Source organism: Heteronotia binoei, chromosome 13 (genome assembly GCF_032191835.1).
Source record: "Heteronotia binoei isolate CCM8104 ecotype False Entrance Well chromosome 13, APGP_CSIRO_Hbin_v1, whole genome shotgun sequence".
NCBI classification, from domain to species: domain Eukaryota; kingdom Metazoa; phylum Chordata; class Lepidosauria; order Squamata; family Gekkonidae; genus Heteronotia; species Heteronotia binoei.
The window spans coordinates 32,218,122-32,236,672 of NC_083235.1; the positions used below are offsets into that span (position 1 = coordinate 32,218,122).

The 18,551-nt window shown below is 45.2% G+C and overlaps 1 protein-coding gene across 1 annotated transcript in view; it reads right to left on the bottom strand.

Moving 5' to 3' along the window:
- METTL1 (methyltransferase 1, tRNA methylguanosine) overlaps positions 1-18,551 on the bottom strand; it is a 1,067,043-nt gene that overhangs the window by 833,307 nt on the left and 215,185 nt on the right. The gene's annotated exons all lie outside the window — the stretch shown is intronic.

The following is an 18,551-nucleotide window of genomic DNA, read 5'->3' on the forward strand; positions in this document are numbered from 1 at the left end:
CTCTGGGCATGTGGAGATGAAGGCAATAAGGTGCAGAGGACTCCTGGACATGGCTGTGTGAAAAGGGAGTCTTCTGGCACGAACGACTGTTTTATTCCAACTTAGTTTTGTTAAAGATTCTCAAGATTCTTGGTTATTTTTGTTTCAACACACCAAGGTGGCCGCCCCTCTGGAATTATTTACAGTGAATATATAAAGAAATAATATTTATTTATATCCTGTTTTCCTTCGCAGGGGAGATCCGAAGCGGCTGACCACACTGTTTTCCCCTCCTCCGTTTTATCTTCCAAACAATATGCCTGTGAGGTACACTTAGTTGAGAGAGTGACTGCTCCCATGACAGACTATACCACCAGTACCTGAAAGGAAGCAAAACTGGCAGTAATTCTTAAAAATGCTAAGTAAAATACCCTCGCAGGCTGTACCAGACCAATGTCTTAAAACAGAATGCAAAAACATTTACTTCCATCTTGGCTTCAAAGTTTAATCAAACAGATTTATGTTGGAAATTACCAGAGTGGATTTCATTTCTAGATGGATGATCAACCACCAGGGTCACTAAAAGGACACTGAATGACATTGTACTCATAATGACATTGCATTAGATAAATGCACCCTAAAGGTGGTTGTTTAAATTCTGGAATTGATGGAATTCTGAACAAATTTCCTTCAAATGACTGAAAAATTACATCTGGGTCCTGGGTCCCAAAGTGTTGGTAACTATGGTAATGGAAAGTGCTGTCAAGTCACAGCTGACTTATGGTGACCCCATAGGGCAGGGGTGGCCAACGGTAGCTCTCCGGATGTTTTTACCTACAACTCTCATCAGCCCCAGCCATTGGCCATGCTGGCTGGGGCTGATGGGAGTTGTAGGCAAAAAACATCCAGAGAGCTACCATTGGCCACCTCTGCCATAGGGTTTTCAAGGCAAGAGACATTCAGCCATTGCCTGCTGCCTCATCACAACCTGGATCTTCCTTGGAAGCCTCCCATCCGAATACCAAGCAGGGCTAACCCTGCTTAACATCTGAGATCTTTCACAAAATAAGGCTAGTATATACATTTAAAACTTTTTATATACCCACCTGGAGACTGGCAACCATGCTTGTAGAAGTTGCACTATAATTTCTTTTCGGCATTTCATGTATACGGAATCAGATCGCTGGTCCATCTAGTTCTGTATTGTCTACTCTGTATTGTCTACTACTTCAGAGGATGCTGTTTGTTTTTTACCCTTGTGTGTAAGTTGCATCTGCCAAAACTCCTACCAATTGTATGGATGTAGTGTTTAACAGTAAGAGCCCCGTGGCACAGAGTGGTAAAGCTGCAGTACTGCAGTCCAATCTCTGCTCACAACCTGAGTTCGATCCCTGCAGAAGCTGGGTTCAGGTAGATGGCTCACAGTTGACTCAGCCTTCCATCCTTCCGAGGTCGGTAAAATTAGTACCCAGTTTGCTGGGGGTAAAGTGTAAATGACTGGGGAAGGCAATGGCAGACCTCTCCATAAAAAAGTCTGCCATGAAAACGTGAAAGCAACATCATCCCAGAGTTAGAAACGACTGGTGCTTTTACAGGGGATTACCTTTACCTTTAGTGTTTAACATCTCTTGTCTTGAAAATCCTCTGAGATCATCAGAAGATAGCTGCATCTTGATGGTACTTTCCATACACCACCAGAGATAATACATACAGGGGTGGCCAATGGTAGCTCTCCAGATGCTTTTTGCCTACAACTCCCATCAGCCCCAGCCAGCATGGCCAATGGCTGGGGCTGATGGGAATTGTAGGCAAAAAACATCTGGAGAGCTACCGTTGGCCACCCCTGATATATCGGGGGGGGGGTTAATACAGAAATAAATTCCATCTAATTTGATGCCCCTTAATGTCTGGCACCTTACATGACTAATGAATTCACCAAAATGTTCAGACCTGCCTGGCTCCTCCTCTTTTACTTGTGAAAAACCTGGTTGGATCTAACCCTGTATAAATAAGTTATAAAGCCACACAATAAAATATGTAAACTGTATTTTATAAATGTATATTAAAAAAAACAAACACAAAAATTATCTGTCTCTTCATGCCAGGAACTTTTGAGTCTGATCGTTAAAGTTCTATATAAAGGAATAGCATCAAAGCCAAGAAAGTTGGAAACAACTGGTATGTTGCTATCTTTCCTTGTATAATCATTGTAGGCTTCAGCTACTGGTGAATGTTTGCAGTGATTCCCATATAAAAACAAGTTCTTGAAAATAAGACTGCAAGTTCCTTGGAGTCTGGTTTGGCCCCATTTCAAAAGCGATAATCATTAAGATTGTAAGTGCTTTGGAGTCTGGTTTGGTTCCATTTCAAAGTGATAGCAACAAACAAGACTATAAGTTTTTTTGATTAAATTTATTCGTCTTTGGAGCTGACAAAAATTTGAAACGGCATACTGGATCGACATACTGTAGTCTGTATTTAGGATTTGTATGTTGTATACATATTTGTACACAAATGACTGGCAATTACTAAATTACTAAATTGTTTCTTGTTGTGCCTGGAGTGGTATATTTTTGTTTTGTATTCTCCATACTGCTGTCCTTTGTTTTGACTACCAAACTGGAAATTGGCAACGTGCTCTTATCAGTTGTGCTATAATTTCTTTTCAATATTTCATATATACTGAATCAGACCGCTAGTCCATCTATTTCTGTATTGTCTACTCTGACTGGAAGCAGAATTTCAAGCAGGGAAGGAACGGCCTTTCTCAACATCTGCCATCTGTCGTCTTTAACTGGACATGCATGGAGTGGGGTTGCCAATCCCCAGGTAGGGGCAGGGGATCCCCCAGTTTGGAGGGGCCCCCCACTTCAGGGTCATCAGAAAGTGGGGAGGGGGAATGTCTGCTGGGCACTCCATTATTCCCCTACGGAGACTGATTCCAGGGTATAATGGAGAATTGATCTGCGGGTCCTTGGGGGAGGCTGTTTTCTGAGGTACGTGCACCATATTTGCAGCATAGCATCTGATGCCTCTCCCCCAAAGACCCTCCAAGTTTCAAAAAGATTAGACTAGAGTGTCCGATTCCATGAGCCCCAAAAGAATGCACCCCTATCCCTCATAATTTCCAATGGAGGGAAGGCATTTAAAAGGTGTGAGGTCCCTTTTAATTTGATGACCAGAACTCCCTTTGGAGTTCAATTATGCTTGTCACACCCTTGCTCCTGGCTCCACCCCTAATGTCTCCTGGCTTCACACCCAAACTCCCCAGATATTTCTTCAATTGGACTTGGCAACCCTAGCATGGAGATGCAGGGGCATTTTCCTCATCGTTGTCTTACCCACATAATTTGGGATCTGTTTCTTTTTGAACAATTTTATTGATAACATATGGTAACAATTTCCATTAATAACTTCTTTTAATCTATCCCATATGCTTCTTTCTAATCACCCCTCCCCCTGTTACTTGACCCCCGCCAGTGTTATTTACTCAAAATACTAACATTAAAAGGTACCCTTAATTCCTAAGAACTAAAATTAATATTCTTCTTTCTTCTAAAGTTTAATCATTATCAAAAATTGTCCAAAGTCCTTTTACTTTCCACTCGTCTTCTACATAACTTCTACATTTTTTTCCACTCCCTTTTAAAATCTTCTAAATCATAGTCTCTTAAAGTTCTTGTTAATTTGTCCATCTCACTCCATGAAATAACTTTTACAATCCAATGCCATTTTTCTGGTATTTTTTCTTGCTTCCATAACTGCGCATATAGTGTCCTAGCAGCTGAAAGCAAGTACCAAATTATAGTTCTATCTCTTTTTGGAATTTTTTCCATTTGTAATCCCAACAAAAAAGTCTCTGCAGCTTTCTTGAATTTATATCCCAAGATCCTAGAAATTTCTTGTTGGATCATCTGCCAATACTTTTTCGCTCTTTCACAAGTCCACCACATATGGTAGAAAGAACCTTCATGTTTTTTACATTTCCAGCATCTGTCTGGCATCTTGTTATTCATCTTTGCCAATTTTTTAGGAGTCATATACCATCTATACATCATTTTAAAACAGTTCTCTTTAATTCTCTGACGTTGAAAGTTTCATAGAGTTCTTCCATAAATATTCCCATGTATCCATCTGTATTTCTTTATTTACATTTATTGCCCATTTAATAATTTGAGATTTCACTACTTCATCTTCTGTAGACCATTTTAAAAGTAACATAAGTTTTTGAAATTAATTTTTTATTATCTCCAAGCAGAACTTTTTCCATTTCTGCTTACTCTCGCCTTATTCCTTCAGTTTTAATATCATTTTCCACCAAACTCTTTATTTGTTGCATTTGAAACCAATCGTATTTGTTATTCAACTCCACAGCAGTTTTCAATTCTATTTTGCCACTTTGTATTTTTAACAGTTGATTGTATGACAGACATTTTTCCTTACCTGTCTCAGCTGTTATTTTTATCACTTCTGCTGGCACTATCCATAATGGTTTTCTTTCATCACCATATTTCTTATATTTCATCCAGGTATTCAACAAATTATTTCTTATATAATGGTGAGAGAAAAATCTATCCATCTTTTTCTTCCCATAATACATATAAGCGTGCCAGCCGAATTTATTTCCATGACCTTCCAACACTAAAAGTTTTTTTATTCAACTGCGTCACCCAATCTTTTATCCACACTAAACAAACTGCTTCATGATATAATCTTAAATCTGGTAATTGGAATCCTCCTCTTTCTTTAGCATCTATTACAACTTTCATTTTAATCCTTGGTTTCTTCCCAGCCCATACAAATTCTGAAATCTTCCTTTGCCATTTGTTAAATTGTTTACTGTCTTTCACAATCGGAATAGTTTGAAACAAATACATTATTCTCGGCAAAATATTCATCTTAATTGCAGCTATTCTTCCAAGCAATGACAAGTTAAGCTTATTCCATTTTATCATATCTTCATCTATTTTACGCCATAGCTTTTCATAGTTATTTTTGAACAGGTCAATATTCTTCATTATTTCCACACCCAAATATTTTACTTTAGAGGTAACTTCACATCCTGTTAGTCTCTGCAACTCCTTTTGTTTATTTACTTGCATTTTTATTAACATAAAATCTTGTCAGTTCTCCATATTCTTGTATTTTAGCTAACAACAAAGGTGTTACTTGTGTAGGATTTTCATTTATAAACATTATATTATCTGCAAATGCTCTATATTTGTAAATAAATCCTTTAACTCTCCTTTAACTCTCAACCCTTCTATTTCTTTATCATCTTGTATTTGCATCAATAAAATTTCAAGAGTCATTATAAACAACAAAGGTGAAAGCGGACAACCTTGTCTTGTACTGTTGCTGATTATTATTTCTTCTGTAAGATCTGCATTTATACATAACCTTGCACGTTGTTCAGTATATATTGCCTTTATCATTCTTATAAAGTTTTCCCCCATCTCTATTTTCTCCATTCCTGCAAACATAAAATCCCAGTTCAAATTGTCATAATTTGGGATCTGGATACAATTTCAAGATTAGTGGGTGATGCCAGAAAGCAGGCAAGCCCCACCCAGATTCCCCTCACTTAGGAAGGTTTCACTGTTTTGCTTTTAATGACTGCAGCGCAGGTGAGAAAGTTCAGTTTGCCCCCACAGTCGAAATAAGAGACAGACACAAAGTATTGGGTTTAAACCGGGCCGCTTTATTAAATTCAATTAATCTGTGAACTCGGCAGGGATGAATCCTAACCAGACAAGCCCCTGGGGTCACCCACGGACCCCGCCTTGTCAAAGGGCGAGCAACCCTGCCCCCAGCACAAACCCGCCGTATTCGGGTTGTAACTGAGCGGCCAGGCCTCAGCCTTTCTCCACCTGGGCTAGCATCGATCCCCCATGGAAAGATCCGCCCGAGGTGAGGCTCCCCGTGGTCTGCATTCCCCGCACTGAGCCGTCTAGCCCATCTGCGGTTCATACAGACCACCCGCACCACAGGTGCTAGGCCATAGGTGCTCCCCTGAAAACACTGTGGCCAACACATCCCCGGCTAGCGACCAACCTATAACCTACCTATAACCTAGCACTAAAAGGCAGTACAAGGTAGGCGAAAAACAACTCCACATGGGCCAATTATGTGAAGCTGAAAAAATTCCTACCTGGCCCCCAACAGGGTGACCGGTTGAAACCTGTACTGCCAAGGGAGGGTGGGTGGGCAGAGAGCCAAAAGACTGCCACACTCCGTCGGGGGCGGTGCCAAGGTTTATATACCCCTGACACCACGCCCCTCACTAGCCCCGGATTGACATCTGCTGTCAATCACTGCCCTCATTCTTCCGCGGGGGCAAAAGCGGCCCCCAGCCCGAACGCCTGCTGCGCCGGCTTGGCTGGGAGGGCCGAGCCTTGCCCCCACAGTCGAAATAAGAGACAGACACAAAGTATTGGGTTTAAACCGGGCCGCTTTATTAAATTCAATTAATCTGTGAACTCGGCAGGGATGAATCCTAACCAGACAAGCCCCTGGGGTCACCCACGGACCCCGCCTTGTCAAAGGGCGAGCAACCCTGCCCCCAGCACAAACCCGCCGTGTTGGAACCAGCCTTAACACCTTGAAGTGCTGAAGAAGTATTTATGAGGCAATAAATACTCGGGAGACGTCTGGAAGGATCCAAGTGCACTGGAGATTTGCGTGGAAGGAGTAACTCCTCCTTCGCACCTCAGCAGCGCTTTTATTAATTCTATTACATCACAACATTCCACAACGTTAGCCTATAACTCATCGTGTCTACTCTGCCCAGTGACAGCAGACGCATGCGTACATGGCACAAACATAGCAGGTTTCTTTGAGACTATAAATCAAACTAGGCTGCAAAACATCCCGTTCACATTCTTATCTCTCTCTGTTCTCTAGTTGCATTCCAACACATTTTTTTCTGTACTTAAACTGAATGAATTACAATCTGTGGCGCAGTTTAATTCTCTGCTGTTAAAACTGAATCCCTACATCTCCTCTGTTTTTATTTATTTTTTCAACTATTAAGGCTAAAGGAAAACATTAATTACATAACCTAAATACATTGATTAATGAAGGAATACATTGTATAAAACAACAACAAATTATTAGTAATATAAGTATTATAATCACTGCCATTACAAAATTTCCCAACTACTCCCAATTTTGAAACCAGGATCATATTTTTACCAGGGCTTCCTCTATAACCTTTGATTCACTTATATAAAAACAACAAGATTGATTAAAAAAGATATAAAACCTCATTCTATAAAAATAAGAAATCTAAACCAAGACAATTCTAAAAAACAGTATTCATTACAAAATTCATTTCAATTAGCAAAGCAGCAATAGCTATTTTTAAAGCATTAGTAAATAATTCTATATCTTTAGAAATGGTTAACAATATCAAATCATTACTAACAAAAATCATAGTAAGAATAAGAACTTATAACATCCAATAATACTATCTGTAACTTATTCAGTGCTTGCTTATACATATATATGTGTGTGAGTGAGGATTATATGATACCATAATATCAGAATGCTTAACAGTATAAATGTCATAAGGACTAAGAGCAATTAGAGTACATATGCTTCTCTAATAAGAAAACAAAACCTTATAAGCACTATGTTTACAAACAAAAATATACCATCTTTCAAACCATAACTATAATTTTCTGTTGTTTCCACATTTGTCTTTCATTTCAGAATTACATTTCCATCTCCAACTGTTACTCTTAACATTGAGATTATAAAAACAATCCAAATTCTTTACGCCATGGTTTGACACATCAAGCAGGGATCCACAGAGCACCCTGCCACGTTGGGGGAATCCATAGAAGTGCTTTCTTTAATACTACTGCAATATATTCTCTTCCCCAGGTGATCAGGGGGACAGGACCTTTCCATTCAGGATAAGGAAACTTCTGATAGGTGACAAGTGGTCTAGGCAGTTGTTCTTCTGACCTAAAATAAAGCTCAACAGGAATATGAGACCCTGTTATGGGGAATAAACACAAATTTAATGCATAAAGCACTCTAGCCATGACTGTGGGAATATCTGCTGTTGGAATCCCTTTCCCCTCTGTCTGGCAATACAATAGCGATTTAAAGATCAAATGAGCTCTCTCCACAATAGCTTGACCTGTTGAATTGAAAGGAATAGCATGAGTTAATTTCATTCCCCACAATTGACAAAAATCTGCAAATGCTGTAAAAACATAGCCAGGTGCATTGTCCATTTTTAAGCATCCTGGCCTCCATAACTGCAAAAGCTCAAATACAATGTTGAATAATATGACATGATGTTTCTTCTTTCATGGGCATAGTCCAGATAAAACCCAAAGATGTATTTATGGTGAGATGTAACTGTTGAGAGGAGCTAATGCTGACAACATGAATCACATCCAATTGCCAAACCTGGTTGGCCTGAGCTTCTTGAAAATTCACTGCATCATAAGAAAGCTAATAGAAGTCTTACAATAAGAAGAACACGCAGATACAATGTCTCTTGCTTGTAACATCTGGGTGGAAAATATTCTATGCAAAGTCTTTGCAGACTGATGGAATGCAGCATGTGACTGAATAGGATTGTCAAACAAGGAAAAAACATTATTCCAAAGAGCTGCATCTGCACGTGCATTTCCTTTCACCAACATCCCTGGTAGGCCAAAGTAGGAACGAATGTGACAAAACTCTTCTCTCCTGTAATAAAAACTGCAACTGACAAAACATCTCATACAACTCTGTCAATAAATGGAACCAAATAAAACAAAAGTAAATGCATCATTAATCTGAACACATATTAAGTATCTACTACAAGAGTAAAATCATTATTTTCAAACAACTGAAATGCTAAAATTACAGCAGCCAATTTTGACCACTGGGCTGATGACTGTAAATCAGTAAAGTTCACTTCCCACACCCTGGAGATCCATCTGTAAAAAGAGTTAACACGTTTTGCAAAGGGTATGGAAAAAACAAGCTATTAGTAATAAGGCGTTTGAAAAAACAACAACAAACATTTATCTTTGGGGGGGTGTTACAAAGAATTGTTCCCAGAAAACCCTCAAAAGCTATTTGGAACTTTGAAGTAGTCTGCAACAACCTGTGAAAAGGGAAAATAAACAAGATTAATATCTTTTCCTGTTAACTGGATTGGATTACTTCTGGATTTTAAAAACAAGTCAGAGATTGCTATAATCTTTGAGTACAAGTTCTTTTAAAAAGAATGTGGTAGATGAATCCATTCCACGACAGCAATTTCTTCAAAGGTAGACTTCAATCTTTTCTGCAGGAGATGAATGTCCAGCAAGTGCTAAAAATAAAGGTGAGAGTTCCATGGTTGTAGCCTAATTAATGCTTCCCAATGTACTTTGCAATTGTATAAATGTCAATGTCTTTAAAAGCTGTAATTGTGGAAAAACTGGAATTGATGAAGCTGTGGAAAGCTTGTGCCTTAAATACATATAAGGACTTTGACGTAGAATCTTTTCTGGTGCAATCATAAGCCATATTCTTGAAACACTTGTTACTAAAAAAAATCCATATGATGACTTAATGTCCACTTTCAGCCAGCAGAATGTCATCCATATTTCCAGTATATAGGCAGGGCATGTAATGACGCTGCTGGATTTAATAATCCTTGAGCAACTTGAACTGCAGCCACCAGGAGGCAGGTAGCATAGGATTGAGACCCCACATTTTGGCACACTTGGAGCATAGATTGAATATCAGTGGTGGGATTGCTGTAGATAGGTGTCAAAGCTGCCTTGCAATCCTCATTAGCATTTTCAAAAGCGAACTGCTTTCCAGCCCCAGCACTGTCAATCTGCCTCTGCACTGCCCTCATAAGTCCATTAACAGATTCAGCATAGGGTTCTATGGCATCTTGGCATGTGTTAACAAAACTAGCCAAGGAATTCTCATCAGCCTCTGGGATTTTTTTATAGGGTTTTGTAACAAGTGAGGACAATTGAGAGAGTGCTCCATAAGGTACTGATTTTGGCAGCTCATTCAGAGTCTGGAATGTATCAAATCTGCCACAAGCAACTAGCTCTCCTCCCCCAATTGAGCCTTCTGGAAAAACAAGAGGTTGGCCTTGATGTTCTGTATCTGAGCCTTCTCGGATATTTGCACCCCCCTCCTCCAGCACAGCAGCTTGGAGATCTGTAGTTAATTGTGCTGGCCTCTGCATTTTTGGAACAAGAGCAATGCTGTTGAGTAGCTGCTCATTCGATTCTGAGCCATCCGGTGATTTAGGAGGTAGATGGTAAGTTTGATCGTTCCCAGGGGTTGTGGCAAATGACCCTGAAGGCAATGGGGGCAAAATTTGAGGTAAGGCTCCAGAAAGCATTGCTCCAGCTTCTGTCTGCTGATTAAATAGAATGTTGGTGGGCTTAAGCCCTTCCAAACAAGCTTTCACTTTGCACCAGGTACACAGAACTTTGGCTGTGATTTTTGGATGATCCTGAAAAGCATTCCCTATTTTATGCCAGTCTTGTATTGTTAAAGTTTTACTCTCAGGAACCCACAGACAAATTTCTGTTATAGTTTTCACCAAATCAGAAACATCAGATTTTCTAACAACAAGTCCTTCTTTGGAAAGAAGACAGTGTAAATATTTTCTGAGGCTGGCTGGGCCAGCTGATAAGGAACAACCCATTTTCTCAGTCTCTGTGTGCTCTTTACTTGACAAATCACATCCACCGATGGGATCCTTGTCCGGATGAATAAAATGTCTTTGAAGCGGAGTGGAGTGATTTTCAAGCACTAAATCAGTCTGAGCAGCACTTAACGTAGACCCCATCTTCACTACAGTGTGTGTGTGGTCTAACTTGACACTTCAACTCACCCTGGGATCTTGTCCAGATGATTAGTTAGGTACCTTAACCCTGGCCGGGCGAGAGTGGCTGAAGTCCAAGCTGTAAATCAAGTTATCTTGTCTTTTTATCTCTTCTGAGCCTCACACGGGGCACCAAATGTCGGAACCAGCCTTAACACCTTGAAGTGCTGAAGAAGTATTTATGAGGCAATAAATACTCGGGAGACGTCTGGAAGGATCCAAGTGCACTGGAGATTTGCGTGGAAGGAGTAACTCCTCCTTCGCACCTCAGCAGCGCTTTTATTAATTCTATTACATCACAACATTCCACAACGTTAGCCTATAACTCATCGTGTCTACTCTGCCCAGTGACAGCAGACGCATGCGTACATGGCACAAACATAGCAGGTTTCTTTGAGACTATAAATCAAACTAGGCTGCAAAACATCCCGTTCACATTCTTATCTCTCTCTGTTCTCTAGTTGCATTCCAACACATTTTTTTCTGTACTTAAACTGAATGAATTACAATCTGTGGCGCAGTTTAATTCTCTGCTGTTAAAACTGAATCCCTACACCGCCGTATTCGGGTTGTAACTGAGCGGCCAGGCCTCAGCCTTTCTCCACCTGGGCTAGCATCGATCCCCCATGGAAAGATCCGCCCGAGGTGAGGCTCCCCGTGGTCTGCATTCCCCGCACTGAGCCGTCTAGCCCATCTGCGGTTCATACAGACCACCCGCACCACAGGTGCTAGGCCATAGGTGCTCCCCTGAAAACACTGTGGCCAACACATCCCCGGCCACCGCCAATGCCAAGCCTCTGCTTAGGCATTAGCGCCCCAACGGGCGGCCCAGAGCCGACCGCAAACCCTGCCGAATTTCCTCCAAGAAGGCCCGGTTACCCAACTCTGACAGATGAACCCCATCCGACCGATACAGGTCAGCATCATCGACCTCTATGGCCGGATGAGGGAGGAAAATGCCCAAGCCATCTTCCATGGCTTTTTGAAGTGCCCTATTAGCCTTGCGCCTAGCGCGCTCAACCCCCCCAGGAGAAAGGGCATACCTCCACACCCTGCGTGGCAGAATTGCTGACCACACCAGGATCACACCAGGCCATCTTCGTTTTATTTCACGTAGATCGGCCAATGCCTGCTGCGAGAGAGCCTTCCCTCGCAGCAACCCAAGGTCGTTACCCCCAAGGTGAACAACCAATATGTGTGGAGGCGGAGCAGCCCTTTCCCTGAACAATAAGGGCATAATACCGGACCACCGCAGGCCCCGTCGACCAAGCCATTCCACGACCGCCCATGCACTGAGGCCCAGCTGAGTGCCAAATGACGACCGCCGAGCCTGATTGGCAGCCCAAAACACCATGCTGTGCCCGCAGATGAGAATACGCCGTCTCTCACCCCGAGCCACAGCACCTGTAAGACAAAAAAGGGTCAGTCCGGTGCACTTAACAACAATACTAACCGCGCACTGACCCACCGCCCTCTATGGCCCTAACGGGCGAACATACGCCTTGAAGGCCGCCGACCGCCAGCGCCCAATGCGCTGTATGGACGCTGGCGTGTAACCCATTGAAGCGGCCGTGGAGGCAGCTCCAATGCGGAAGGAATGGGTTCCAAATTTAACACCCTTCAAACCTATTGCAGCCAGGGCCCGACTAGTCACCGCCCAGAACTGGTATTTGGTGAGGGGTGAGGCATCCTCGTGCCGAAAGAAGGGGCCCTCCCCCGCACCCCTAAACCGAATATACTCACTAACGGCCAAAACCGGGCACAGCTCATGGACTGCGCATTGCCCCAGGGTGATAACGGACCCCTTCCTCCATTGGTCAGTCTTGGAACGCCTTATCGTCAAGACTACCTGGCCCTGACCAATTTTGACGTCTCCTGCCTGGAGCGCCCGCATGGAAACATCCATCTTGGATTGCATCACAAGCTCACTGATCCTCAGGGCACCGAAAAAAGCCACCAACGAAGCCGCATGAAACAAAGCGGCCTCGAAGGGGGAAGAACAAATGGCCGGCCAGCTGCCAAACAGCCCCTTCAACATAGAAGGGGAGATGGGCTGCCGATCATCCACGCGTGGGCCACGCTCCCTGGCCCAGCCTTCTAGCATTTTTCTGATTCTAAAATCAGACGTAGTATCCACAAACCCCCGGGCTTTGCTGATAAAAGCCAACGCTGCTAGCTGGCCCCTAATAGTCTTTAGCCCCAAGCCCTTCTGCTTTTGATGTACACTGAATTGCATAAGGTGGGCCGTGGGAATCGGCCAGCAATCCTTCAGTGCAGCAGCCCTCCTAAATTCCCAAAATTGAGAGGCCGCCCTATCATAAGCCCTTCTAGTGCTGGGGGCTAAAGCCAACTGAATGGCCCTACCGGCTTCAGCTTCCCAAGCCGCCATAGGTCCAAGGGGATCCTCTCCGGCCGCAAGTCCGCTTCTGGGGCGAGCTGCCGAAAACGCTCCATCTGAAATTGCAGACCCCGGGTACATGCCTAGCCGTGAACAAAATGTTCAGCTGGAGGCATCGCAGCGTAAAAGATCTCACCAGGTTCATGACAAGCAGAGACTTTGACGTTAAGGAGTTGATAACATGTACTACTGCCATGTTATCACACCAAAAGAGCACGGAATGGTTGGCAAGTTGCTCACCCCAGAGCCAAACGGCGACTAGGATAGGGAAAAACTCCAAAAATGTCAAGTCCCTGCTGAGCCCACTTTCCAACCATTCCGGAGGCCATTGCTCTGCACACCAATGTCCCCTAAAATACACGCCAAACCCAGTAGATCCGGAGGCATCAGAGGAGATCTGAAGCTCTGCTTCAATCTTCAGCTCCTCCCTCCAAAAAGAAACGCCATTGAACGCTTCCAAAAATAACTCCCAAACTTCAAGGTCCGCCCGCATTCCTGCAGACACGCGGACCCGATGGTAAGGGGAACGCAGCTGCCGCATAGCGTCACAAAGACGCCGCAAAAAGGCTCTCCCTGGTGCCACCACTTTGCATGCAAAGTTAAGGTGACCCACCAACTGCTGCAGCTCCAGCAACGAAACCTTGCGCCGGCCCTTCAAGGTGGCCAACCGGGCTCTCAGGTCCATTATCTTTTCCTCTGGCAGCCGGGAAGACTGTTTGTGGGTGTCCAGCTCGATCCCCAAAAAGGTAAGTACCGTACTGGGTCCCTCAGTCTTCTCCTGCGCCAGAGGAACCCCAAGCTCGCTGGCCAACTCCTGGAAAGCCCCCAACAACATGGCGCACTGCCCAGTGCCCGGAGGACCAACCAGAAGGTAGTCATCCAGGTAATGCGCCGTGGCCTTGCACCCTGTCCTGTCCCGCAGCACCCACTCAATGAAGGAGCTGAATCGTTCAAATGCAGCACAGGATACCGAGCAACCCATAGGGAGGGCACGATCCATGTAAAACTTGCCCTCGAAGCAAAACCCCAGGAGCTCAAAATCCTCGGGGTGAACTGGCAAGAGACGAAATGCTGACTTAATGTCGCATTTCGCCATCTCGGCCCCGATTCCGCACCCCCGCACTACTTTGACCGCTTGGTCAAAGGAAGTGTACCGCACCGAACACAGTTCCTTTGGGATAGGACAGGTGATGAATGAGGCGATACTCCCCCGGTGCCTTCTTGGGCACCACCCCCAGGGGAGAAACCCTCAACGTTGCTACTGGAGGCGCATTAAAGGGTCCCAGGACCCTACCCTCCTTACACTCCTTAGCAATCTTTGCACGAACTATGTGTTCGAGCCCCACAACTGACTTAAGGTTAGGAGCCATAAAAGGGGCCCTGGGCCCCTGATAAGGAATTCTGAACCCAAACGAAAACCCCTCCAACAAGTATTGCCCATCGGCTTTAAGCGGGTACCTCATCAGCCACTTATTGAGGACCCTCAGCCGAATGGGACTGGGCCCCTTTTCCAGGGGGCTGTTGATTATTACCACCGCCCCCGGGGCGTTTTCCCCATGGTTTTGGCTTGGACCTACTGCAGGCGGACTGGGCATGAGGCCCGCTACACAGCGGGCACTCGTGTTTGAACTTGCAGAGCTTCCGGGTGCACACTCCCTTGGAAGTGAACTCCCAACATAGCAGCCGGGGTTGAACCGGCTGGCCCGCCGACGGGCGGGCCCCTGCTGCAAGCTGCTGCTGATGCTTTTGGACTAAATGTCCACTGTCCGACCTGTCCCCAGGATTAGGCCTCGCCGGGGACATCAACTGCAGCCACAGCTGCTGGTTGACTTGGTCCCAAGGCAACCCAGGGTTCACTGCAGCCCTCATCCTAAAGGCTTCGTCGTACTGCAGCCATGCTGCCCCGACGAAGTCTGTATATGCCCTGTATATTATATCCAGATATTGAAACAGGGCAGCTGCCCGGGCGGGCTGCGCCCTGGCGATCACTCCCGCAAAAATCAGGAAGCCTGGCAGCCAGTTTGCCCAAGTCCTATCCACTTTGCGGCGTTTTAACTTTTCTTTGTCCTTCTCGTCAAGCTCGTCTTTACTCTTTTTCTCGAGCTCTCTATAGAGAAGGGCAAAGACATCAACATACTCTCCGCGCAGGATACGTTCCCGGGTAGCCGCCGTTAAATGATCCCCCAGCGGCAGCGAAGTGTCCCCAAAGGGGAAAGCGTGTACTGGTATGCTGGAATAAGGGGTCGGCGGGTAGAACCATCCGCCTCCAAACCCGGCAGGAGGCAATCCCTGCGCCTGGGCATATTGCTGTCCACCCCAAGGCAGAACGCCGTGGGGATGCATCCCTGAGGGAACTGCTGGTGTCATTGCGGCTGCCTGTGAGCACATCATCTGCTGCAGGCCCGCTCCGCCTAACCCCGGCCCCTGCATGCCCGGACTCTGTGAACCCCAAGGCCAGGGCAGGGTGACCCCCCACTGGCCAGCGGGTGTGCCGGGCTGCCCAGCACTCCAAGCCCCTCCACCCAACCCGGTGGGGGGGGCAGGCGCCTGTAGAGGTTCCCAAGGCCAGCCGGGAGTTAGGTGTGGTAACAACTTACCCCCCGCGCCCGCAGGAGTTCCTCCACCTACAGGGGTTTGCGGTCCAAAGCCACTGCCAGCTCCAACACCCGGCTGCTCACCAGATGGTCCCTTGCCGGGATCCTCCTTTTTTTTTTTTTTTTTTATATTCCAAACCCTTTATTCAAGCTATTCATATATACAATCTATAAATAACTTTTACATATGGCTTCATACCTGAGACATTTCCTTAACATATTTCATCATACATCTTATTTTCCGAATGGGATGCAAACTGCAGTCTATTCAACAACCATCGCCAAGGTTTTAAAAAGATTAAATTAATAATCATACTAATTACATCACAGTATTGATTAATTACTTTCGAACCATACATATAATTTTTTCCATCTTTCTTTAGCAATCTCCTTCGACTTACCCTTAATCATATTCGCTAGAATATCCAACTCTACCACAGTCAAAATCTTTTGGATTATCTCCTCTCTCTTCGGGAGAACTTTAGCTTTCCAATACTGGGCCAATAAAGTTCTTGCCACCGTTATAATATATATTGCAATAAATTCGTCTTCCCGGGGAATCGTATCTCTAACTAAAGACAGCAACATAAACTCTGATTTGAAAACAAAATTAACCCTGAGTATATCCACTAAAATTTTGTGAATTTCCTTCCAATAATTTTTGGACACTTTACAAGACCACCATAAATGATAATAAGTTCCGATTTTTTCTTCACATTTCCAACAGGTGGGTGGAATGGCTTTATTAATTTTGTTTAATAGGACCGGTGTAATGTGCCACCTGTAAAAAAGCTTTATAAAATTTTCTCGAAGGTTAGCCGGTTTGATTATCTTATAGTTATTCCTCCATAAGAGTTCCCATTGTTCTAATGTGATGGTATGGTCCAAATTCTTCGCCCACTTAATCATTACGCGTTTGACAATCTCTCCCTCCAATTTCATGTGTAGAAGATAATTATATACTCTCTTAATCATCTTACCGATTTTCGCTGTTAATATCATGTCAAAATCAAAGTTTGGTTTTGTAAAACCCTTGTTCTTGTCATTACCAAATTTAGCTAAAATTTGCGTCATTGTCCACCAGTCTACCGAGATACCACTTGATTCTAAATCCTCCTTTTTTTCTTATTTTATCATTCTCATCTAAAAGGTCTGTATATCTTACATTCCTCTCTAGGGTTATCCAAGGCCCTTCCGCCCCAATATAATGCACCGCAAAATGGCCGCCCCGCACTAACTGTCCCCACACGAGTATTAACTGGATTGAGAACTGTCGCTACTGGCATACAAAATGGCCGCCGCACGCGCCGAGCTCGCCCGCGCTGCGCTCCCTGCTGCTCAACGGCCCTCAAAATGTCCGCCGCGCCTACCCTTGCCGCCCAAACGGCTTCGAAATGGCTGCCCCTCGCTTTTTCAAAAGTGCACAGGGTCTGGACTGGCCACCTCGCGCAGCAGAGTAACCCGCGGGGCTTCCCTTAGCCACCCAAGGATTTCCAACCCCCAGCAGTGGACACCCTGCGCGTTTTAAACCCGAAGCTGCACCTCCGAAACTGACAAGGGCCTCCCTTCACCCCCAAAATGGCCGTCGCAAGCGCCTTGCGCCTAGCACGCGGTTTGCAGAGACCCCGCCTTGGCCAACGGCCGCCGCGCCGGGCCCGACCGCTACCACCCTCCAACCAGGACTCCCAAGCGCCTCCCTGCCGACAGCCGCCGCTCGCGCTACCGCTTCCCCGAAGCCAAACCACAATCCACAAAGCACGGACACCGGCCGCTTGCGCTGCCCACGCCTGCGCCTGACCACCGATGCCCCGCCTCGCTCCAACGACGATCCGCGACGCTCCCCAGGCTCTTGAAGGCCCAGCGACGCCGCACCGCACAAGAGGCTCTTCGTCAGAGAGCCAAAAGACTGCCACACTCCGTCGGGGGCGGTGCCAAGGTTTATATACCCCTGACACTACGCCCCTCACTAGCCCCGGATTGACATCTGCTGTCAATCACTGCCCTCATTCTTCCGCGGGGGCAAAAGCGGCCCCCAGCCCGAACGCCTGCTGCGCCGGCTTGGCTGGGAGGGCCGAGCCTTCCCAAGGCACAGCTAGAAACAGTCTTCATGGCCTGGCATAGGCTGCGATCACACAATGCACTTCCAATCCACTTTCCAACTGGATTTTACTGTATAGTCCAATTCTGCAGTTTGCACTTGCCTCCCTTCTGTGTGGGGCTCCTCATGGCAGCTCTTTTTCCTGGATTCTGCATTGGCATCTCTGGAGTGGGTGCTGTGTGTACCTTGCTTGCTGCCTGCCCCATGCAAACTTGAGAGCTGAGAGCAAGACCAGGATAAAGGCTAACATGGAATCAGTAACCAGTTGGAAAGTGCATTGAAAGCAGAATTATTTAGTGTGTGTAATCACAGCCATTGTGTTACATCCTTCCATATACCCAGTCCTAAATAAAGGCTCAGGAATCCATATTTATGAAAGAAATTGTGTCCTAGGCTGCTTCTGCATGGGTATTTTGTTCCACCTTGGTCTCCTTAGATCAGTGTTGTTTGGGGAGCACCTACATGACATCGCTCTCTGTTCATCCTGTTTCTGTGTTCACCCAGCCCGACTTTGCAAGTATAATCTTGTTTGAAAGATTGCAGTCAAAGTGCATTTGTATACTGTGTAGATGGATAGCAGTGCATTTTTGCATGGCCCACTTGCATTACTGCCATTTTCCTTGATGCAGGCCC